The 26066-nt window shown below is 44.2% G+C and overlaps 1 protein-coding gene and 1 pseudogene across 2 annotated transcripts in view; one reads left to right on the top strand and one right to left on the bottom strand.

Moving 5' to 3' along the window:
• LOC110498388 overlaps nt 1-14051 on the bottom strand; it is a 30587-nt pseudogene extending 16536 nt beyond the window's left edge.
• LOC110498152 (leucine zipper protein 1) overlaps nt 4647-26066 on the top strand; it is a 72608-nt gene continuing 51188 nt past the window's right edge. Inside the window, exon 1 of one of the 2 annotated variants that reach the window (XM_036955120.1) lies at nt 4647-4808. The gene's annotated coding sequence lies outside the window, so the exon portion shown is untranslated. Of the gene's footprint in view, nt 4946-26066 lie in introns of both variants that reach the window. The other variant, XM_021574764.2, reaches the window with a different exon arrangement.

Here is a 26066-nt window from a genome sequence, read left to right as displayed (position 1 = left end):
AACAAAGTGGCCTCCATCATTTTTAAATGGAAGAAGTTTGGAACCACCAAGACTCTTCCTAGAGCTGGCCACCCGACCAAACTGAGCAATTGGGGGAGTACAGCTTTGGTCAGGGAGGTGACCAAGAACCCGATGCTCACTGACAGACCTCCCGAGTTACTCTGTGGGAGTTGGGAGAAAGTTCCAGAAGGACAACCATCTCTGAACCTCACCACCAATCAGGCCTTTATGGTAGAGTGACCAGAAGGAAGCCACTCCTCTTTAACACATAAAGGACTCAGACCATGAGGAAAATGATCTGATCTGATGAATTCTCTGGTCTGATGAAATCAAGATTGAACTCTTTGGCCTGAATGCCAAGTGTCATGTCTGGAAGAAACATGGCGCCATCCCTACGGTGATGCATGGGGGTGGCAGAGACTAGTCAGGATCAAAGGAAAGATGAATGGAACAAAGTACAGAGAAATCCTTGATGAAAACCTGTTCCAGAGCACTCAGGACCTCAGACTGGGGCAAAGGTTCACCTTCCAACAGGACAACGACCCTAAGCACACAGCCAAGACAACGCAGGAGTGACTTCGGGACATGTCTCTGAATGTCCTTGAGCAGCCCAGCCAGAGCCTGGACTTGAACCAGATCAAACATCTCTGGAGAGACCAGAAAATCGCTGTGCAGCGAAGCTCCCCAACCAACCTGACAGAGCTTGAGAGGATCTGCAGAGAAGAATGGGAGAAACTCCCTAAATACAGGTGTGCCAAGCTTGTAGCGTCATAGCCAAGAAGACTTGAGGATGTAATCGCTGCCAAAGGTGCTTCAACAAAGTACTGAGTAAAGGGTACTCATGAGTACTCATGTAAATGTGATTTCATTTTTTATATACATTTGCACAAGTGTATTTAAACCTGTTTTTGCTCTGTCATTATGTTGTATTGTGTGTAGATTTGAAATCCATTTTAGAATAAGGCTGTAAAGTAACAGAATGTGGATAAGGTCCAGGGGTCTCAATACTTTCCGAATGCACTGTATAACTTGTATTTTAATGAGTAATTTTTCATCAGTTGACTTTTGATACATAGAGATATATCATATCTTACAGCCTCATTATAAGACATTATAAAGGCTAATTCAGGCTTATAACAAGTTATAAAGCATTATACCAGCAGACTTTCAGTATTGTTACCAAGGTTTTTTTGTCTTCTACCTCTCTCCAGTCTTACTTTCACTCCCCCTCAGTCTCCCTCTCGCGCTCTTTTCTCTCAGTCATTTTCTTTCTCTCTATTACTGTTGTTCTGCTTTTCTTTCTCTGCACCTCTTCTCTCGTTTCTACTGTACTGTCATGCTCCTTCCTTTAGCCTTCTCTGACTGTGGAGGACACCAGTCCCTACGGATTTTGATGGATATATGCCCTATCTGATGATTTTCTAAGTGCATCCTCTATTTTCCTCTACACTCACATGCACATAAACACACATATGCACACACACAGTCTTACACTCATATACCATAGACACACACTCATGACCGAGCATGCTTACACACACACACACACAAAAATGTATGAGGATTCTTTCCTGCAATGGTTGTCTGGGTATGCCTGGTGTTTCTCATCCAACAGTTTATAAGACATAAAATGGGATTTAATTTCTCTTTGATCATTTTTCATTCAAGGCCTTTTAACCTATTTGGTGTCTTCAGCATACACAGCTAGTCAGCTAAAGTGTGAATGTTGCATTCACCTCCCCTTGTGTTAAACAATATGATCACTCACAGCAATGTATACAATCTACTGAGAGCATCTCACTTATACGGGGTTGAATGCAGTTTGGATTATCTGTGAGATTCTATCAAGATGTGTTTTTATTACACAACAGTATAGTCACCGCAGCCTTGTACAAGGTCATGGATACGTGGGGACTGTGAATATGACATTTTTACACCCACGCTGTTTCACAGATCATAATGATGTCCAACCACTGGTTTTTAATTACACTGAGCTAGAATGAAGGACTTTGTTTTTTTCCTGTTCAGGTGAACAACAATTAGAAGGAGAAAATAAATAGTGCCCTTCCCTACTCTGCTTTGACCTCTGTCTCAAGCCCTGTTTCAAGCCCTGTTTGAAACTCATGTTTGAAAATGACTCAAGAAATAAAAACTCCCGATACACAATTTTTGATATACATCATGTCTAGTCTACATGTCCAACTGATAATTCCTGTTGGCTGAAAAGTAGGATGTACTGCTGAAATAAGTCCATATTAAATGCAGACGGAAGGCTAAACACTTTCCACAGATAAAATACTTGATCCACTTTATTTCCTGGTTAAGTTACAGTCACAACAACTGGACCTTAATTAGAACAAGGTGTCGCCATCTGGTGCTTTTGGTTAATAAATACCCAATCAAATGCTTGTGGTGGTCAATACTTGAGCCAAGACTATGGGCAGCGGGAGGAGTCAAATAGCACTTTGTGGTTAGGTACATTGTGATTGGCCCTATTGTCACATGATTACAGTGAGACACAGATGTACTTTGGCCTCTGGTGTGTTGACAGTTGATTATATAAGTCTAATGGAGATGACAGTGTTGGGGAAGTTACTCTGAAAATATAGTTTACCAAGCTACCAACTACCTCACACTGGGAGAAGTTAAGCTACTGGAAGAAGTTCAATCTAATTAAATCAAGCTTTATTTATACAGAACATTTCAGACATGGAATGCAACGCAATGTGCTTTACAGGAAGAAGAAATATATATATATTTATATAAATTTACATCCCAACAAACATAAGATAAAAAAACAAAAAAATGACACTGAAGCCACCATTAAGAAGCGTATAGTTTACTTAACTAAACTACATCCAAGCTACTGTGTGATAAATGATCGTATCTACATGTGAAATGTCATAGACTACATATTGCAAGAATAGATCCCTCTGGTGTCAGATGTTAACGTAATGTGCGTCAATCTAAGTAACATAGTTTTAAAAATCCTATCAAAATCTGTCAGTTTAAGATAAAGATATATATTTTTTTGTTGTTGCATGAGCTGCATCTCAATCCACCTATGGTGGTCTTTCTGCATCTGTGGGGGAAGATGACCGAACTACAGCATCGTTTGTCAGACCATGAGACATCCCGAAAATCGGTCTTCTCATGAAAACATCTGTATCGTCCACTCTATGGAAAGGGAAGATTTTCACAAACACCATTTTTTTTATGACTAGGCAAGTCAGTTAAGAACACATTCTTATGTACAATGATGACCTAGGAACAGTGGGTTAACTGCCTTGTTCAGGGGCAGAACGACAGATCTTTACCTTGTCAGCTAAGGGATTCAATCTAGCAACCTTTCAGTTCCTGGCCCAATACTCTAACAACTAGGCTACCTGCCACCCCACAATGGTATTCTACGTTTTTGCTCTACAACCCCCACAAGTGTTACACCATCCTCTGAAGGTAACCAATACCAGTTTTAAAAATAGAATGAAAGTCTGGAGGGGGTTTTGTGCCTAAACATGTTGAATTTGTTTTTAAAGATATATTTCTTGAGCTTTCTTATATCTCCTAGATATAGGACAGACACTTCAAGACCTTTTTCCTTATGGTTTATTGCCATTGCCACTTTTTTTGCCATTAATGAAGCTGATAAGCAATGCGTTTCTATGGGCTATAGTAGTAAAGGCCAGATTCAATATTTGATCTAATATATTTATTTATTTCTTTCATAAGCTAAATTATCCATAGTATAACCATCTTGAAACAATTCCATATATCAAATTCGAACAATATTGATATCAATATCGACAATATATATATGTGTGTATATATATATATTTAAAAAAAGAAAAAACTTTATTGTTGAGCAAAATCCACAATCCACACACTCATGAACCATATGTCAGATTCACTCCAGATCTTGTATTTAGAATTATGTACAATGTAGAAAATAGTAAAAAAAAACTTGAATGAGTAGGTGTGTCCAAACTTTTGCCTGGTACTGTATATATATATACATATATATGTGTGTGTGTGTGTGTGTGTGTGTGTGTGTGTGTTTTATTGTCACATACACCAAATATGTGCAGTGAAATGTGTTGTTTTACAGGGTCACCCATATTATTACGGTGCCCCTGGAGCAAATTAGGAGTAAGTGCCTTGCTCAAGGGCACATCAACAGGTATTCAAACCAGTGGCCTTCCGTTTACTGGCCTGACAGACTAACCTCTAGGCTACATGCTGCCCTGTACTGCAACAACTCGCGGTGAGATATTCGCCAGTACAGGGGGACTTTATACATAGGGACCTAAGGGACCCTATTTATGGAAACAGCCTGTTCCTCTTCCCAAAAGCCTGATACAAATATTTGTATTCTTTCATAAAATAAATTGTTTTATTATATGATATACCATATTGTCCATTGACAGGCCAAATGCAGTCAAGTTTTTTCTGCAAAATTTTCTGAAACGGCTGACTTCCTTAGGCTACATTCCCTTTACTGCTCTGACATTCTTTTTTAGGTCATTGCAATGTGCGGAAACCTAAGCTCTAATATTCAGAGAGGCTCAAGTCATTTTCTCTCTGAATTCGACGTGTTTCATTCTATATCCATGGGCTAGACTTGAGGAGAGGCGGGACTGTACAGCGGGGAAGGGCGTTCTTGCTGAGGTCAGACCCATACTCGTCACACAAGGGGTGGGTCTTCCGGCGCAAAGGAAAACCCACCTTTTTCATTGTTAGGGACAAGGTGGAATGTGTTGGTTTGATCCTACAGCTCAGGCGGGGAATAGAGGGAAGAAACAACGAAAGCAGTTAAGTAGGAAAAAAAGCCTTCTGCCGCTGGTGTACCAGAAATCTGTGAAATAACTTGTCTTTGGTTCAAACCTAGTCATCTAATCGGCACTAACCGAATGAATTTGGGGACTATCGCAGATTCTTTCATCGCAAGGTAGGTGAACTAGCTATTGTAAAACTACACATATTACTACATGGAAACATTTAACTGTGCTAGGATGCTGTAACTTCCTGAGTTCGACGCGGGCAGACCCCGAACTGCGGCAAGTTTTGACCCCTCCTCCCCCTGCTCTTCTGCTGGCGCAGCCAAAAGGAAGCCTCCACGAAACACCAGACTGCGGTTAAAAACCTGGGCCACGTTCAGTAGGAAAACGGGGTGGAATGTTGCAGAAATAAATATAACGACGAATAGAACTGACGTGATTCCATTATTCATCAAGTCAGACATGTTTGTCCAGTGGTACATATTTCCATAGCCAGGTATTTGCCTATAACTGTCTGAACTTTCTACAACGTTGTGTCCTGCTGAGCGGCCAGGTGGTTAAATTGTGTAACAGTTTGAAGTTTTCCTCTTTCGTAGCTCGCTAGTTGACCGTTTCATAATATTACGAGTTGCTAGGCTACTTTTGCGTTCAGTGGCGACGTAACTTTACCGCTATCAGGATGTGATGTTGGGGGTTTCTGAACAGGACATTTTTATGTTTTCCTCGAGAACAATGTATCCGGATCGAACGATTTCTTGAAATGAATTCGCAACACTATTAACCACTCGCCTTAACACAAATCGAAAAAGTCCACTTTTTTTCTTAGTCAACTACACAGTCCACTGTCACCTTAAATATTTAGTAGCCTGAAGTAGGCCGCTTTTTTTACAGGTCAACTGTCAAGGTAAATAACGATTGCAATGTTCTGAGGAAGATGGCGGTAAAAACCCTTTCTATATTGATACTTGACAGATAATATTTTAGCTGGCTCCCAAGTAGTCTGCGTTGACACAGACATGGGTAATGTTCTTCAACTTGATGTCTATGGATAAATCATCAAATGCATTTAGGTCAATGCTGAAATTGTGAAGACAGCAGGGAAATATCAGCCTGATACAATTGGAGATTGTCTTGATCGGTGGCAATCTTTTTGCAAAGATCCACTTGACATGGGAAGGGAGTTTCCCCAAAGATAGCTATTTTTAATTTCACTGCACCAATATGGGAATTGGGCAGTGATACAAAAATCTGCAGGTCTCATCAAAGTGAACACTTAATGGCTGAGAATCCTTTTAACACAGTACATTTGGATAGTCAAGCATTGATTTGCCCTCATGTTGGCGCGAGCAGGCTAGGTATCTACCAGCCAATCCAGTAGGGTCTGGAAATTACAGTGAGCTTTGTTTGGTCAATAGCAATGTGATGTCGCAGAGTATTTGCATAAAGTTCAGCTTTCCCCAATTTTGGTCCCACTCTATTCACGCTCCCCCACCCATGTTTGCGTCGCCCAATGGTCCCCCGCCCACTTTGCTTCAGATGTTGGCTCCGTTGTTTCATTGCCCCAACGTTCTAGGTGGATTTCCGGTGAAACAGCTGAGATCCACAAATCATGTTGGGGGTGACGAAACAACCATTGGGTGAACAGGGTGGGACCAAAATTGGGGAAAGCTGAACTTTATGCAAATACTCTGTGACATTGCCTTGCTATTGACCAATCGAAGCTCACTGTAGTTTCCAACCCATACTGGATTAGCTGTTGATACCTAGCACTGCCTAACTTGCTTGCTAGCACCAACATGAGGGCAACGCAAGTGTGGCTATCCGAATTCACGCATTAAAGGGATCTCGGCTATAAGGGGGGGGGGGGGGGGGGGGGGGGGGGGTGTAATGGCAGGGGTGTGTGACTCGGGTACCTGTGAAAGTTTGTTGCTGAATGTGTACATGGACCACATACATAGCCCACATATAACGAGTGTCAAAGCAATGAGATGCAATGCTGAGTCTGAACATCACATTTTATTGGTCACATGCTTGGTAAACAACAGGTGTAGACTAAAAGTGAAATGCTGACTTACGGGCCCTTCCCAACAATACAGAGAGAGAAATAGAAAGATAATAACCGCCTGGTATAGAGGTCCTGGATGGCAGGTAGCGCGTCCCCAGTGACATACTGAGCCGTAGGCACTACCTTCTATAGCGCCTTGCTGTCGGATGCCAAGCAGTTGCAATACCAAGCGGTGACCCAGCCAGTCAAAATGCTCTCAATGGTGCAGCTGAAGGACTTTTTTTGGGGGGGAGGGGTCCTGAGGGCCCATGACAAATCTTTTCAGCCTCCTGAAGAGGCGTTGTCGTGCCTTCTTCATGACTGTGTTGGTGTGTGTGGGTGAACGGGAGCAATGCTCCTTCAGCAGTAGTAGTAGTAGCAGCAGTGGGAATAGTAGTCTGGCAGGTTGGACCGTGGGATATAAATGGAGCTAGGGAGAAAGATAGAGAGGGGATCTGTTTCAGACATGAAGGCAAATCACTGCTGGCTTTCCAGTAAGTCCCAGAGCCAGCTACTAACTCTGCTACTGCTTCCACCCCTTCTGATGGTGGAAACACAAGTACAAGATAGTTAGACTGCAAGATAGTGAATCTCCAATGCATGCATCTGTGCCTATTTGTGCATACAGGGGAATAATCTATCCATTTCTGCCTTAGTAGGATTCAGAAGTACATGGTCATTAATATTGTCGATACAAGCTGCTTCCAGCCAAGGAAAAGGCCATTTTACGCCATCGTGCCAAACCATTGAGAGGTTACAATGCCAAACAAAGCAAGCTCCACACTTGAATTGCAATCCCTTCATATTCTGTCTGTGCGAACATTGGCCAAGTGGATGTGTTGGCCCAGTGGAGAGTACAAAAACTAGAGTGCTGTCCTACTCCACCACCTCACCGGGGGCAAACTACCTGCCCTCCAGGACACCTACACCACCCGATGTCACAGGAAGGCCATAAAGATCATCAAGGACATCAACCACCCGAGCCACTGCCTGTTCACCCCGCTATCATCCAGAAGGCGAGGTCAGTACAGGTGCATCAAAGCTGGGACCGAGAGACTGAAAAACAGCTTCTATCTCAAGGCCATCAGACTGTTAAACAGCCACCACTAACACTGAGTGGCTGCTGCCAACACACTGACACTGACTCAACTCCAGCCACTTTAATAATGGGAATTGATGGGAAATGATGTAAATATATCACTAGCCACTTTAAACAATGCTACCTTATATAAATGTTACTTACCCTACATTATTCATCTCATATGCATACGTATATACTGTACTCTATATCATCGATGGTATCCTTATGTAATACATGTATCACTAGCCACTTTATACTATACTATGCCACTTTGTTTACATACTCATCTCATTTGTACATACTGTACCCGATACCATCTACTGTATCTTGCCTATGCTGCTCTGTACCATCACTCATTCATATATCCTTATGTACATATTCTTTATCCCCTTACACTGTGTACAAGACAGTAGTTTTGGAATTGTTAGTTAGATTACTTGTTATTACTGCATTGTCGGAACTAGAAGCACAAGCATTTCGCTACACTCGCATTAACATCTGCTAACCATGTGTATGTGACAAATAAAATTTGATTTGATTTGATTTGGCCACTTCGTGCTAGTCTACTGTAGCAAAATTTACTTTCAACTTTGGCTGGTCACTTGGTAGGTCTCTGGTGTTTTTCCTTTGGGGTTATGTCACTCTTTACTGCTTTATAGTGTACATTACGTTGTCTGAAGACTATTTTCAGAGGATTGGAATTGGAAGCCTTCCATTCAGAAATGGATGTGGTGCTTTCCCGTCTGCAGTTAACCGGCGCTGAAGAAGTGAGAGGAAGAGGAGGTAAAGAGCAGTGACGCTCTAGCAGGGGCCGCGCTTTGTGTGTCGGCTACTGTGAGCGAGTGACACGAGCAGGGAGGGAGAGGCCGCAACCAACCAAGCCGACTTGTGCTATAGTAGACTAATATCTGCCATAGCTAGGCTATTTATCATTCAATATGAGTACTAGTACCCGTCTTGACTGCATCAAACCGGGAGAAGCTAGCTAGGCTAATGGAGGTTGCATGCTCTTTCTGGTCTTACACAGTTACGTTATAATGTGAATGGAGTTGTTTGTAACAGTCTACTTGTTGGCTCTCGGTCGTTGTACCCTATCCTTCTTGTTTAACTTTTAATTCCGTCTTCCATTGATTAGATATCTCCTAACTTTTGCCCCACATGGAGGCCCTTTGACTGTAGCCTATTGCCGCTTTGATGCCTTATGATTGGCCAACAACAAGCTACATGTGCCCCTCGTAAAAACGGCTCTCTCGCTCTCCCCCGCAGCAGTCATGTTTGGATCTACAGTATATAGGTCCTTCCAGACAAGTCAGTTAAAATTACACATACCCGTGACAATCATATCAGATCCGACCTGCTCGGTCCCAAATCGGATCTCGGGTATCTGGGTACAGGTGGATCTGTGAAAACCTCTCATTGGAATCGTGTAGACAATGTAGGAGTGAGTGCCTGTGAACTTAGCCATTCCAAATTGACTTTTTATGATCAAGCGTGAAAGCAAGCAAAGGTGCAGAGTTTGTTCAGTCGCCAAAGTAATAATTCCCCCCCCCCGTCCTTTTTTTTACGACCTGAGTTTACACATGATTCATTTTCCACTTGAAGGAAGCATGCAATGAAATGGCATCTGCTGCCTTTGGCTGAAACCAACGTGTAATCATTATGGGTGTCCAATAAGTGTAAATATCAGAGTTACTAGCTGGACCTGAGGATTACAGAGTGGCTCAATGACCAGTCTGGAGATTAAATGGAAAATGTTGGTTTTTAAACTACCGGGCAGGTCAAGTGTTCCGGTGTTGGTGTATTTCATAGAACTGTAACGGTCTATAGCCCTAGATTATATATGTCTGAAAATACTTAGTCTTCCGGGATAGCAAAGTCAAAGATGTAGAGAATGATGTTCCAGGTTTCTTTAATAAGGACCTTGTTGAAATAGCGCAGATGATTGTGTTTAGTGAAGCACACAGCCCACGTTTATTGTGATAATGAAATAATGGTCTGAGTATCCGGGACAGTGTCTCGTGTTGATGCTACGCAGACCAGATGGACACTGCTGCCTGAGCGCCAGCAAAGGGTACGTACTATAAGGGAGTTCTAGATGCTTCTATGGAGTCTGCTAACACTAGCTTTGCCTTTTTGAGGTGTGTTTATTGGTGTTTTTTTCCCCCAATCCTGCCTTTAAGACCCTGCAAAGTGGTAGTGGTCCTCAACCCTTTCCCCCCAGGCCCGCTTTTATCAGTGGTGGGTGGGTGACGGTCTTGTCTCTGTGATTTCAGCTGGAGTTCAAACCAATTGTCCGCTGTCTGTAGTTTCTTGCAGCACCAATGATCTGATATCAGTAAAGCGTTCCCAGTTCACACTGTTCATGCTGTTCACTCACTCATTAAAGAACGGCCTTTGACCTACTGGAGGAGATCTGTTGTCACTCCAAAGATGTCAGCTAGGGCAAAACCGGCATTGAGAGCAGGGCACTGTATGGTAAAGCCCGGGGGCAACTTAAGTTCCACTTGGTGTTTGTCTGTGCATGTTCATGTTTGCCTTCTGAACTTAAAGTTGGGGTTGGGTATGCCACAAGCGGACGGATAGTGTGTGTTGGCAGGAAGATGACGGGTACAGTCGAAGTGTCCAACATGATTGGGTCTTGAGTGGCTTTGCGTTGATCCTTTTTTACCAGTGACTCGTTTTGGCCTCGTTAGTGTCAAAAGGGTGCAAAATGGGCAACTCATTGTTGGATGCTTAGATTGGATCTGGCAATCGGAGAGAAGAGTGGCGTTTCCTTGGTGGTCTTTTTTGTTGGAGCATGTGGCTATGTGATGGCAGCCTTCATGTTATCAATGGGATGTGCCTCAGATCGTCCCTTAGGATACTGTCAGTACGTAATGTCTCAAAGGCTATATTCTTCTGTACCCAATTGTAATAGTAAATATTAGGTGATGAGCAGTGGGCTGGCTGGCTCAGCTAAATAAACTCCTAGCATTAGCTGGATGTTGATAAATTTACCTACACCTCTTTCCGAGGGGAAAGATATAAACACACTTGAGATAAAATTCCTGAGCCATGAAATATTTCATTTGTGTGAACTTTGTAGCTTTTGTTTCCAGACCTCAAGACAGTGCACTTGGGAAAGTCTCTCCATGGCTGCCACGTTTGTATTGTGAGTTGATATGAGCTTGGAGGCTTTTGACAGATCCGTTAAAGAGTGTTAGAGGCTAGCATAGGAGGTGTGCCGGTGAAGGAATGTGTTGGAATATGAGCAATTGGTCAGAACAGAGACCATAAAAAAGACCATTCTGAATGATTTACCCATATGGTCCACTACCTTTAAACCTATTGTCGCTTGCTCTTGTCTCTACCTCACTTGTCTCATACTGTTTAATATATATATATATATCTATATATATATATATATATAGAACATTCAGGTTTGTAATGCAAGCTTTATTAAGTCCTCCATTTTGGGCAGCACAAGTAGGCTACAAAGGTGATTTAAACACATTGCTTCAGATTAGTGGTCGACCGATTAATCGGCATGGCTGATTTAATTAGGGACGATTTTCAAGTTTTCAAAACAATCGGTATTCTGCAATTTTGGACGCCGATTACATTGCATTCCACGAGGAAACTGTGTGGCCGGCTGATCACCTGTTACGTGAGTGCTGCAAGGAGTCAAAGTGGCTAGCTAGCATTAAACTGGTGATATTACTAGGTTAACTAGCTTGTCCTGCGGTGCCTGTTAATTTATCATCGACTCGGTCTACTTCGCAAAACGGGGGATGATTTAACAAAAGCTCATTTGCAAAAAAAAGCACAATTGTTGAACGAATGTACCTAACCATAAACATCAATGCCTTTCTTAAAATCAATACACAGAAGTATATTTTTTTAAACCTGATTATTTAGTTAAAATAAATTAATGTTAACAGGCAATATTAACTAAAGAGATTGTGTCATTTCTCTTGCGTTCATTGTACGCTGTCAGGGTATATGCAACAGTTTGGGCCGCCTGGCTTGTTGATAACTAATTTGCCAGAATTTTACATAATCATGACCATAACATTGAAGGTTGTACAATGTAACAAGAATATTTAGACTGATGGATGCCGCCTGTTAGATAAAATACAGAACGGTTCCGTATTTCACTGAAAGAATAAATGTTTTCTTTTCGAAAAGATAGTTTCCGGATGTGACCATATTAATGACCATGGCTCGTATTTCTGTGTTATTGTATTATTAAGTCTATGATTTGATAGAGCAGTCTACCTGTGCGATGGTAGGTAGCAGTAGGGACGTAAGCATTCATTCAAACAGCATTTTCCTGCATTTGCTAGTAGCTTTTTGCTGTGCTTTAAGCATTGCACTGTTAATGACTTCAAGCCTATCAACTCCCGAGATTAGGCTGGCAATACTATAGTGCCTATAAGAACATCCAATAGTCAAAGGTATATGAAATACAAATGGTATAGAGAGAAATAGTCCTATAATTCCTATAATAACTACAACCTAAAACTTCTTACCTGGGAATATTGAAGTCTCGTGTTAAAAGGAACCACCAGCTTTCATATGTTCTCATGTTCTGAGCAAGGAACTCAAACGTTAGCTTTTTTACATGGCACATATTGCATTTTTACTTTCTTCTCCAACACTTTGTTTAAACCAAATTGAACTTGTTTCATTATTTGAGACTGAATTGATTTTATTAATGTATTAAAATAAGTGTTCATTCAGTATTGTTGTAATTGTCATTATTACAAATATATATATATATATAGAGAGAGATACCAGTTAGTATCAGATTTTTTGGTCCCTCCAGTAATCGGCATCGGCGTTGAAAAATCATAGTCGGTCGACCTGTTAGTGATTCACATCGTATCTAACCGAGTTGTTTCAAACTATGTTTCAGAGATGAGTATCGAATCGTCTTGAAAAGGAAAGATGCACATCCTTACTGCTGGGCCATCCTCCATTTCCTTGTCTCCTTACTGCTGGGCCATCCTCCATTTCCTTGTCTCCTTACTGCTGGGCCATCCTCCATTTCCTTGTCTCCTTACTGCTGGGCCATCCTCCATTTCCTTGTCTCCTTACTGCTGGGCCATCCTCCATTTCCTTGTCTCCTTACTGCTGGGCCATCCTCCATTTCCTTGTCTCCTTACTGCTGGGAATCCTCCATTTCCTTGTCTCTGAAACGGAGACTGATTTTGTCATTGTTGCTGCAACACCAGAATATTACAATGTTCCTGCTTAGTTGCACGATGACCTGTATTAGTTTGATATTTTTCTGTTTTTCTGCAGAGCCATCATAACATCCTGGTATGCATGATTCTTTGGACTGCGATTGGACCATAGAAAAAAAGTATTTTGTTAACTTCTCTTTCTCCTAGTCACCCTCTAGAGAAAGCCAACATGATCATTATTGTACTCATGCCAAGAATTGTGTTGGTGGCAAAGTGTTGAAGGCGATAAGTTCTCTCATGTTTAATCAGTTGCCCCTCGCCACTTTGGATCAACATTTGGTTGGCACAAAGAAGCAGCCACTCCATGTTTTGAGTACTTTCTCCCACGGTAATGGGCTGACTTGGATGGTTATCATGGACGTCCAGGCCCTGTTGTGACTTTGAACCCAGAAGGGTCCTATACAGATACAGTAGGCTACACTGTGCCTATACAAAAGGCTTCTCAAGAATGGCCCACGAAATGCAATCCTTTGATTAAAAGAAAAGGAGGTAAGTGCTCAGAAATCATGTAGAGTCACAGCGGTTGAACTGGGACAGAGGGATGGACGGGGAAGTTAACAGGGAGAAAAAAGTTACGAGATTTCTCCTTAATTCCTCAGCTACAGTTCTTTTGTGTGTCCCTTGAATCTTCTGGACAGGCCAATATTTCTCAGCGTGGGCTCCCAACATTCTTATCTACGGCTCCTTCCTCGGCTGTTCCCACATGAGTTCTCCCTCCTCTCCGGCCCGCTGTTCTCACATGAGTCCTCCCTCCTCTCCGGCCCGCTGTTCTCACATGAGTTCTCCCTCCTCTCCGGCCCGCTGTTCTCACATGAGTCCTCCCTCCTCTCCGGCCCGCTGTTCTCACATGAGTCCTCCCTCATCTCTCCGGCCCAGTTCCAGGGGTTCATAGGGTCCTCTCCAGTCCAGTTCCAGGGGTTCATAGGGTCCTCTCCAGCCCAGTTCCAGGGGTATTTTTGGAAGTTAATGAAAATATATCTGAAGTGCTTACCCTTAAAAGGAATGTCTGGGTCAGGGTGGAAACTTGTGTTGTGTTTAACATTGTGTGTGGTACCAGTGTTGAAAACACTGGAATGTCGTGCATTAGTGGGCTGGAAAGAGTGGGAGTGGGGGGGGACACGTTCAGGAAAAGGGAGAAATATTTGTCATTTTTCAGAATCCATTCCAGTTTGGTTCAAGGTGCATTCTTCATGTGAGGAAGGTGAACATCGGACTCTAATTCGCAGGATATCTTATCTATCCACAGAAAATTCTTAGTACAGGACTGTACATGTCTACATTACATAACCTGTTTTTGAATGATCGTCTCAGATAACTTCATGTACCACACACACTGGTACTTGCACAATAGGCCTATCTCTGAAGTCAAAAGTATCTCAAAATCCTTTTTTCCCCTTAGTATTCCATTTCAAATCCAGTCAATTCAGAAAAGTAAACCAAATTCCAATTCCACATTTTCCTCATTGAAAAGCATTGAAAAAGAATTGGAGTTGAAATTTCATTGTACTTCCTGAATTGAAATGGAGCTGACATGCATTTTACAGCCATTTCTACTCAGACTGTTGTACTACTTTGAGTATTGTCATGGGTCTTTCAACTCCTGTACCATGGTAGTTGAGCTAGACACATTTTCCTAAGCATCTTTTTCTTCACTCGCAGGATTTAAGATGGGCCTCTTATTTTCTGTTGCTTTTTCGGTCGAGACGGTCCTCTGTTTTTAGTTCTCTAGGCCTGTGGTTGGCAGATGGCCGGCTGGTCCAGCCTGGCCTCGCCAGCATACCACAAGCTACAGGAGTTCATCCCAAGGGCTCTTGTTGACGTTTGGTCTCCCAGAGCGATAGCTTGCTGCTGTTCTAGGAACTCTTGAGATGAGAAGACGTTGACAGCAAATGTGTGGTTGACAGACTTTGCCAGAGGTGTCTCTCGTACTCACACTTCAAAGTGTGTGAGGGGAGGATGGATGATGATGAATAGGGAGAGACATGGGTAAAAAGTGTTATTTTCTCTTCTTGGCAGTTCTTTCTTAACTCGTAACTAGCCTTGCTGCTATGTTTTGTTTTACTTCTTAACCAGAGAGAAAGAGGGAGTGTTGGAGTGCGAAAGAGAGGGTATGGGGGAGGAACCACAGGCTGCTTGTTAAACATGACCTCTAGAAGGATCGGGAGCTGTGATTAGCGTATTTGGTGTCAGTGAGAGGGCATCTAGGCAACAACCTGGAGCACCTAGCAACCAAAGCCACCTCATTTGTTCAGAGAGTGACAGCCCTGCCTGCTGTAGCCAATTATGCCGTAAGAAATATAATCTAGTAATTTATTTTTGAGGTAAGCCAACATAAGCACCAGGCATAAGACTACTGTAACTTAACTGTCCTGGGCCAGTATCCACAAAGCATCTCAGCAGGAGTGCTTATCTAGGATCTGTCCATATAATCTTATTAATCTAATAGGTTAAACTGATCCTAGATCAGCACTCCTACTCTGAGACTTTGTGAATACAGGCCCTGATCTTACACTAGGAGTGTGAACATTTCTAAACGGTAAAATATTTGACTGAAATTGGGACGTTAAAAGCTTAAGAAAAAATCCCTAACCGAATTGTTTTAATTTTTTTTATCACAGTGCAGTTATCACAAAACTACCACTAAAAGGACCTGATCATCATAAAGGGAAAAATGTAAATTCAACAAATACCTAACGCAACAATGCTATAACGTTAGGAGGAGATATGGATCTTTCATATGATTTGTCACAGATGTAAAGCACTCCACCTCATCGTAGTTTGAAAAATTGCGCTGAAAGGCAAGCTGTCAAACTGCCGTTAATAAGTGACAAGTGGCACGCTGTCTATCAGTGCCGTGCCCAACATCCTTAACTAGCTAGCTAAAATTCTATCCCTGTGTTTATCAGTAACACAGGCTACAACAAGCTAAATCAGCTGATTTACATCACTAGTGACCAATATACTTGCACATAATTTGTGCAGGAGTCAGGCCTGGAATTTCGTGATGTTAGGGGTAAGGCCATTTGGTCCCAATCTGGTGAGGTGCCCAATCTGCCAGCGCGCCAAGCCATTAAATAGCCAATTGCAAAAAAACACTAGTTATTCTGTTAAGAAAAACATGTAAATGTACATAAATAATTAGCCAACCTTTTATTGTTCTTTTTGTTTTTTCCTCTTATGTTTGTTGTGTAGTAAATGTTTGTTTTTATTTTCATAGTTTAATGTTTTTTCCTGTGAAGCGCATTGCGCTGCAATCCATGTCTGAAATGTGCTGTATAAATAAAGCTTGATTTGACTTCAGTGTAGGTGATGGCCTGTGTGTATTGGCTACAGTCGGTCATGTCCAGACTGACGCTGACAGGAGGGAGGAGCCAAACCGCACCACAACATCACCCACCTTGCAATCTAAGCGGAGGCGGTCAACATTGTGAAACTATTTTACCATAAACGCAATTGTTTAAAATCTGGATGTTTTTATTTATTTATGATGCATGTCTTACCATGTTCCGACCATAGGATTGTTTTCTAAACACTTCCTAATATGCCATTGAAACCAGCATTTCTCTCGTGTTAATTTTGTTTTACAGCAGCCAAAGACACAATCCTAATCATATTAACAACCCATGCGGTGTACTTTGGAGAACAGTGTTTGCCCGCTAAGTGCAATTTGGAACATTCCTGCTTATAGCCTTACTGCAGTGTGCACATTGCTGTGCTTATAATGTGAAGAAATAAACTATTAAGGCTATCAACATTTTAAGCTAAACTTTCTGATCTGTTGCGTCAGCCTCATTGCTTTTATTAAAAGGTGTTTTAATTTACTGTGGTTGTATTAATCTATCACCCCACAGCTGTCCCAGAGTCTGTTTTTGGAAGATTTATTTCTGGCACAGGACAAGCTGACCAATAGAATAGGTCAACTTTTGTAAAATTGGGGATAGTAGAGTGACATAGGCTAGTTATTTTTTCTGTTCGTTACTCATCTTGTTGTCTGACAAAGTAAATGTGGGCAGTTCTAACATCTCCAATATGCACCTTGGAATTCAACGTGCACTGTTGCATCCCCGATGTCTGTCTTCACTAGTTGCCTACTTCGAAGTTGCGATTCCTGTGAAAAGGGCACGATCACGTGACGGTCACTGGCTAATAAGAATTGCGATATCTGAGAGAGCCATGTGAGTGAAAGGTGCTTTGGAGCAAGGCGATTTGGCAGCCTGGAGTAGGGAATTATAATTATTATATTCGGGCATGGTTTTTTGTTGTTGTGGGAATTACATCCACACTCTAGGGGGCATTGCGAGGCCTGGCAGATGTAGAATAAAAAAATAAAAAGAAGATATAAGAATAAAAAGTTTTTACAGATTTCTCAGTCTATTTCTGCCCCAGTGCCTTTTTTTTCATAGAGCGAGTCAGGTCAGGAGCGCGGAAGACCATGTTTCATAGAGTCATGTACGAGACAGGGGCGCGGAAGACCATGTTTCATAGTCATGTACGAGACGGGGCGCAGGAGACCATGTTTCATAGAGTCATGTACGAGACGGGGGCACGGAAGACCATGTTTCATAGAGCGTCATGTACAAGACGGGGGCGCGGAAGACCATGTTTCATAGAGCGAGTCAAATACAAGACGGGGGTGCGGAAGACCATGTTTCATAGAGCGAGTCAAGTCAGGGGCGCGGGAGACCATGTTTCATAGAGTCATGTACGAGTCAGGGGCGCGGAAGACCATGTTTCATAGAGCGAGTCATGTACAAGACGGGGGCGCGGGAGACCATGTTTCATAGAGCGAGTCATGTACAAGACGGGGGCGCGGGAGACCATGTTTCATAGAGCGAGTCATGTACAAGACGGGCGCGGGAGACCATGTTTCACAGAGAGTCAAGTACAAGATGGGGGCGTGGAAGACCATGTTTCATAGAGCGAGTCATGTACAAGACGGGGGCGCGGGAGACCATGTTTCATAGAGCGAGTCATGTACAAGACGGGGGCGCGGAAGACCATGTTTCATAGAGAGAGTCATGTACGAGACGGGGCGCGGAAGACCATGTTTCATAGAGAGTCATGTACGAGACGGGGGCGCGGAAGACCATGTTTCATAGAGCGAGTCATGTACAAGACGGGGGCGCGGAAGACCATGTTTCATAGAGAGTCATGTACGAGACGGGGGCGCAGGACACCATGTTTCATAGAGCGTCATGTACGAGTCAGGGGCGCGGAAGACCATGTTTCATAGAACGAGTCAAGTACAAGACGGGGGCGCAGGAGACCATGTTTCATAGAGCGAGTCTTGTACGAGACGGGGGCACAGAAGACCATGTTTCATAGAGCGAGTCATGTACAAGACGGGGGCGCGGAAGACCATGTTTCATAGAGAGTCATGTACAAGACGGGGGCGCGGGAGACCATGTTTCATAGAGAGTCATGTACGAGACGGGGGCGCAGGAGACCATGTTTCACAGAGAGTCATGTACGAGACGGGGGCGCAGGAGACCATGTTTCATAGAGAGTCATGTACGAGACGGGGGCGCAGGAGACCATGTTTCATAGAGCGAGTCATGTACAAGACGGGGGCGCGGAAGACCATGTTTCACAGAGAGTCAAGTACAAGACGGGGGCGCGGAAGACCATGTTTCATAGAGCGAGTCATGTACAAGACGGGGGCGCGGGAGACCATGTTTCACAGAGAGTCAAGTACAAGACGGGGGCGCAGGAGACCATGTTTCATAGAGAGTCATGTACGAGACGGGGGCGCAGGAGACCATGTTTCATAGAGCGAGTCATGTACAAGACGGGGGCGCGGAAGACCATGTTTCACAGAGAGTCAAGTACAAGACGGGGGCGCGGAAGACCATGTTTCATAGAGCGAGTCATGTACAAGACGGGGGCGCGGGAGACCATGTTTCACAGAGAGTCAAGTACAAGACGGGGGCGCGGAAGACCATGTTTCATAGAGCGAGTCATGTACAAGACGGGGGCGCGGGAGACCATGTTTCATAGAGCGAGTCATGTACAAGACGGGGGCGCGGGAGACCATGTTTCATAGAGCGAGTCAGGTCAGGGGTGCGGGAGACCATGTTTCATAGAGCGAGTCATGTACAAGACGGGGGCGCGGAAGACCATGTTTCATAGAGAGTCATGTACAAGACGGGGGCGCGGGAGACCATGTTTCATAGAGCGAGTCAGGTCAGGGGTGCGGGAGACCATGTTTCATAGAGAGAGTCATGTACGAGACGGGGGCGCGGAAAACCATGTTTCATAGAGCGAGTCATGTACAAGACGGGGGCGCGGAAGACCATGTTTCATAGAGAGTCATGTACGAGACGGGGGCGCAGGAGACCATGTTTCATAGAGAGAGTCATGTATGAGACGGGGGCGCGGAAGACCATGTTTCATAGAGCGAGTCATGTACAAGACGGGGGCGCGGAAGACCATGTTTCATAGAGAGTCAAGTACAAGACGGGGGCGCGGGAGACCATGTTTCATAGAGTCATGTACGAGACGGGGGCGCAGGAGACCATGTTTCATAGAGAGAGTCATGTACGAGACGCGGGCGCAGGAGACCATGTTTCATAGAGAGAGTCATGTATGAGACGGGGGCGCGGAAGACCATGTTTCATAGAGAGTCATGTACAAGACGGGGGCGCGGGAGACCATGTTTCATAGAGCGAGTCATGTACAAGACGGGGGCGCGGAAGACCATGTTTCATAGAGAGTCATGTACGAGACGGGGGCGCAGGAGACCATGTTTCATAGAGAGAGTCCTGTACGAGACGGGGGCGCGGAAGACCATGTTTCATAGAGCGAGTCATGTACGAGACGGGGGCGCAGGAGACCATGTTTCATAGAGAGTCATGTACGAGACGGGGGCGCGGAAGACCATGTTTCATAGAGCGAGTCATGTACGAGACGGGGGCGCGGAAGACCATGTTTCATAGAGCGAGTCATGTACGAGACGGGGGCGCGGAAGACCATGTTTCATAGAGCGAGTCATGTACAAGACGGGGGCGCGGAAGACCATGTTTCATAGAGCGAGTCATGTACAAGACGGGGGCGCGGAAGACCATGTTTCATAGAGTCATGTACGAGACGGGGGCGCGGAAGACCATGTTTCATAGAGAGTCATGTACGAGACGGGGGCGCAGGAGACCATGTTTCATAGAGAGAGTCCTGTACGAGACGGGGGCGCGGAAGACCATGTTTCATAGAGCGAGTCATGTACGAGACGGGGGCGCAGGAGACCATGTTTCATAGAGAGTCATGTACGAGACGGGGGCGCGGAAGACCATGTTTCATAGAGCGAGTCATGTACGAGACGGGGGCGCGGAAGACCATGTTTCATAGAGCGAGTCATGTACGAGACGGGGGCGCGGAAGACCATGTTTCATAGAGCGAGTCATGTACAAGACGGGGGCGCGGAAGACCATGTTTCATAGAGAGTCATTTACAAGACGGGGGCGCGGAAGACCATGTTTCATAGAGCGAGTCATGTACAAGACGGGGGCGCGGAAGACCATGTTTCATAGAGTCATGTACGAGACGGGGGCGCGGAAGACCATGTTTCATAGAGAGTCATGTACGAGACGGGGGGGCAGGAGACCATGTTTCATAGAGAGAGTCATGTACAAGACGGGGGCGCGGAAGACCATGTTTCATAGAGAGTCATGTACGAGACGGGGGCGCAGGAGACCATGTTTCATAGAGAGAGTCATGTACGAGACGGGGGCGCGGAAGACCATGTTTCATAGAGCGAGTCATGTACAAGACGGGGGCGCGGAAGACCATGTTTCATAGAGAGTCAAGTACAAGACGGGGGCGCGGAAGACCATGTTTCATAGAGAGTCATGTACAAGACGGGGGCGCGGAAGACCATGTTTCATAGAGAGTCATGTACGAGACTGGGGCGCGGAAGACCATGTTTCATAGAGCGAGTCAAGTCAGGGGCGCGGAAGACCATGTTTCATAGGGCGAGTCAAGTCAGGGGCGCGGGAGACCATGTTTCATAGAGCGAGTCAAGTCAGGGGCGCGGAAGACCATGTTTCGTAGGGCGAGTCAAGTCAGGGGCGCGGGAGACCATGTTTCATAGAGCGAGTCATGTACAAGACGGGGGCGCAGGAGACCATGTTTCATAGAGCGAGTCAAGTCAGGGGCGCGGGAGACCATGTTTCATAGAGCGAGTCAAGTCAGGGGCGCGGGAGACCATGTTTCATAGAGCGAGTCATGTCACGGGCGCGGGCGCAGGAGACCGTGCTGGCGAATAGATTTTGAATTTTGGAATATTGATAAACTGCAGTTGGGACGTCAAGTGTGCATCGTCTCAATGCTAATTTTAGCCAAAACACTTGCAAACTAGAGTGATCACTATCGAACACAACAACAAGTGGCCACTCGATAAAGGACTTTAGGAGCCAGTTGTTCAGCAATGAGATTCAGCCTATTACTGTGGAAGATAGAACTTAATTCTCCCCTTAGTGTTCATACGCAGTAGGACCATACTCTGCATTGTGATTTTTAAAGGAAAACGGTTTTTATTTTTTTTAATGGTTTTTAAACAGCACGGAAAATTGTCAATTTTTCACATCCCTGTCTTACAGCCACTCTCCCTCTGGCCCTCTCTGTTTTCAGCCCGAAGGGAGAGGGGGAGGGAGAGACCTGCTGGACTACATGTGAATGAGTCCTCACTGAGTGATGTCACTCGGACCCTGAGATAACACTCTTGGCCTCTGTCTAGCCTTGATATCCATGAGTGGGGGAGTTGGAGTTTAATGACCCGTTGGCTCACATTGCTGTGGCAACCACCAGGCATGTTTTAAACATCCCGCTCTGGCCCCCTCTCTCGGTGTCTGACGGTTGACTATAACGCATGCGTGTGAAAGAGAGGGCGCGCTCCTGGATGGCTGCTTAGCCTTTCTGAATGACAGATAGTTCGCCTCCTCTCTGGTCTGCCCCTGCAGATAGAGGGAGAGAACAAGAGGACAGGGAGGGAGAATGGGGGCGAGGAGGAGGGTGAGAAAGAGAGAGGGATGACGGACACCTGTATCAACATCTCTGCTGATTCAGAATACACCTTGTGTATTCTGCTATTCTAACTCTCCACTGTAAGTTGAGTCCCCGACTGAGTTCCTAAAAATACATTCAATTTTTTTTTTAAATGACCGAGGTCTGGACCTTGGTGTTCTCATGTGTATGTGTTATGGCCCTGCAGGCAGGTACTGTGGTCTGTGTGCTGGTTGCCTGAAAGTGAGTGTGGGGCAGTAAGTAACAACACTGAGAAAGCACAATTCCATGGTAACAGAGTGATGCTGAGACAAAAACCAATGATTGCTAAGTTAAACGAAGCATACAACTTTATGCACAAGGACTACTTTTAAGAATTTCCACCAAAAAAGGAAGGAAGTGTTTATTAAACAATCCCCTTAAGAATCCTATGGTCGAAACACGGTAAGACATCCAGATTTTAAACAATTGCGTTTATGGTTAAAAAAATGTACAAAAACACATTTACTTGAACAGAGCATATGCAATGTTTGGTAACAGAATGACGGCACCAACAGCACCAAACTTTACGTCTGCACTTGTTCTTCAAGTAGATGTGTTTTTGTAGAATCTTTGGTGGAAATGTACCTTTGCAATCATCAGTATTTGTTTGATATATACAGTACCAGTCAGAGGTTTGGACACACACACTCATTCAAGGATTTTCCTTTACTTTTACTATTTTATTCATTGTAGAATTATAGTGAAGACATCAAAACTATGAAATAATGCATATGGAATCATGTAGTAACCAAAAAAGTGTTAAACTGTTGGGAAAGCATTCCAGGTGAAGCTGGATGAGAGAATAACACGAGTGTGCAAAGCTGTCATCAAGGCAAAGTAGGCTACTTTGAAGAATATCAAATATTAAATATATTTTGATTGTTTTGATGTCTTCACTATTATTCTACAATGTAGAACATAGTAAAAATATAGAAAAACCTTTGAATGAGTAGGTGTCCAAAATGTTTGACTGTTGCTGAGACTGATTTTTACTTTAAAAATGTACAGTATCACTCCATTACCATGGAATTGCCCGCAGCGCCTTCAAAGATTGAATAGGATCTTCCCTCTTTCTTCCTGTCATTTGTAATACTCCCACTCCAAAACCACAAATTTTTATTCTAGTCTGGATGTGAATGGTCTAAAACTAGCTTTGAGTGATTGTGTCAATTATGTTTACTGTTGCCTCTGGCCGTGCTTCTGTAATTCTATGTGGATAATTACTATAGGCCTGTATTTCTGTCGATCTCCCTTCTGCACTGTACTGTAGAGCATACATGTGGAACCGCTGCTCCCCTCTGCCATCTCTCTCTCCTCTCCTGCGTCCTAAGCCTAGGATCTAACAGGCGGCTTTCAAAACAGAATTCCTTCTGGATTATTTTTCTTGTGATCAGAAAATATACATGTTCTCTGGGTGATGAATGTTTAGACGCTAGGCTTCCCTTTCCTCCCCCCTCTGGAGTCTACTCTATTTTTTTCTTCTGATGCAACCGAAAAAGTGACTACTATTTTACTTTCCATAATCATATGTGCTAACATGTCTGGATGGAAGCTTTCGTCAGTGTTATTTTTCTGCCCGATCCATCGCAAACTCCATCAGCTCTTTGAAAAGGGGCAGTGAGTGAGCGAGTGGGTTGGGTGTCTCTCTCTCGCGCCTCCCCCCCGCCCCCAGCCAGCTGGTTGCTTTTGGAACTCCTCATGCTAGCAGTCTCGTGACGCAAAATAGCTGTAAATATAGAAATGTTTGAAGAATTTTGAAGCCTCGTTTCAAGTCGCTAGGTCCCGTCTGACTGCTGTATCCAGGCGCTGGGGGGATAGAAATAGGGCCGTCCTCACTGTTTGATCCGTTCTCTCTAACCTCTCTGGTTGGAGTGCCGTGTTGTCTTTGGCCTGGTCTAGCGAAGGAGTCTGCTGAGGAGACACACACACGGCCCATGTGTGAGGCATCATCGTCCTGCCATCTGGAAGGCCCTCATGCAGCCTCATTTATACACATCCTTCCCTTATTTTTCCATGCCCATCGGTAGGTCACTCACCCACATCACGGCACATATGCTGTTTTATGGTTCCATGTTAAGCTTCCAATGTCCTACTTTACCCAGAGTTACGTGTGACATCTCTGTTTATAGGGCTGGTTGCCTGGATACAGATTAAGCATTTATCCTGGACTAAAAAGGACATTTAACTGGAGAATCCCATCGAGTTGCCAGAGCGATGGTGTGTTTTCTTCAGTCGTCTTGCTAGTAGGTTTGAAATGCTTACCAATCACCGTTTTCCCTGTATAGTAGGCAACTTTCAACCTGTCACAAGGTGATTTACTCTGTCGTTATGTAAGCATTTTGTTACCTGTATATCATGTCCCGTACGACTAATACAACTTGGAACCTTTTATTGGACCTGCATACAGCCATAATAGGATAAGTAAGGCACTTCCTTGTCTGGCGTTCCTGCCCCTCACTCCCTCCCTGCCTGCCTCGGTGACATGGGCCTTCCTTTGTCCTGAGTAATAAGGCTACAGGAAGACCTGGCTTCCGCGGCATCTCGCTCCACAGGAATCCTTAACACTCCTAGACCTGACTAGCTCATTTGTGTTCTGGAATACTCTGCATTTGTTTTTGTTTTTTAGGATCCAACATTCTGGCCTTTTAATTATTTTCTTCTCGTGTGTCTGGATTTATTTGTCTAGCTAAGCTGGCCCTCCTCCACTTTGCTGTGAACTGAACAATGCCCTGTCATGGTTCTACACGTTGGGTTCAGTTACTTGATTGAGCCACAGTTTGCTCTTTCTCATTTTCTGACTGGCATGCAGCTTCACTCAGCATCCTCGGGTCCTTCCCTCCCCACTGACAGACATCAGCCATTTTACTGTGTTGGTGCTCTTGATGACTTTGATAAACATGGCTCTAAGTGCCAGATGTGAGTTTCCCCCTCCCTGGTCAAACAAGGGCACAACAGTGACTGTGGTGGTGGCAAGGGCCAAGAAAATCCTTCGCCCACCCACTTGGACCGACCAACTCATTGTAATTCTCCCTTAATTTCCCTTTCTCCTTCCCTCATGCTGGTCTGAGGATGGGTGTGGATAGGTGGGCCCCAGCGTCGGCCATGAAGAATGCAGTTAAAGTCCTGTTTTATCTGCTCTCCCTCCGAGCTGGAGGTCTAAGAAGCATCTGGCCCCTCCGACATGCCAAACACAAAAGACCTGACTGGGCAGCAGACCTTATAAGGAAGCAATACGAATCAATTCAAGTCCAAGAAATACCTTTTTTTTTTTACCCAAGTGAGTCACCTTATTGTGTGGGTTGGCCTGGGGAATGTTCTGTAACTATTTTAAAATGACGAGGAGCAGCAATAGTAGGAAGCTAGTATTACTGCTTTTTGTGATAACAATAGTCAAGTAACTGTACATCGTTTTGCTGCTTTTACTCCCTTCCATTCTGTGGTGTACAGTGTAGAACGAAAGCCATTTGAATAAGGGGGGAAAAAAGACTTCTAGGTATACTTCAGGATTTTGGCAATGAGATCCATACTGGACGCAGATATAACAAATGGTACCCACGAGTTCATCTGACTCTGGGGAAGTAGATAAAATCCTGAAGTATCCCTTAAAGATGTCCTCCTGCTATTTTTGAGCTTTTACTTTTGAAAAGCAAAATCCCAAGTATAAAAACTATAAAAAAATACACACACTAAAGGGTAAAAAGCATATGTTTTGAGGAACTGCAAACTTCAAGGAGTGGGTCTAATGGGAATCCGTGATGTCCCCGCCCCCCCCCCTGCTTCAGGAAGAATAGAGGAACAATGAAGAACAAAAGAGGAAAGCCTCCCCACTTGTGCTTTGTCATGACTGACTTTTTAAAAAAATGTAAAGCGGGTGTTAAATGAGGTGCAAAGGAGACTGGAGT

Source organism: Oncorhynchus mykiss, chromosome 19, assembly GCF_013265735.2.
Source record: "Oncorhynchus mykiss isolate Arlee chromosome 19, USDA_OmykA_1.1, whole genome shotgun sequence".
In the NCBI taxonomy this organism is placed as follows: Eukaryota; Metazoa; Chordata; class Actinopteri; order Salmoniformes; family Salmonidae; genus Oncorhynchus; species Oncorhynchus mykiss.
This window is presented reverse-complemented; position numbering and strand designations above follow the sequence as displayed.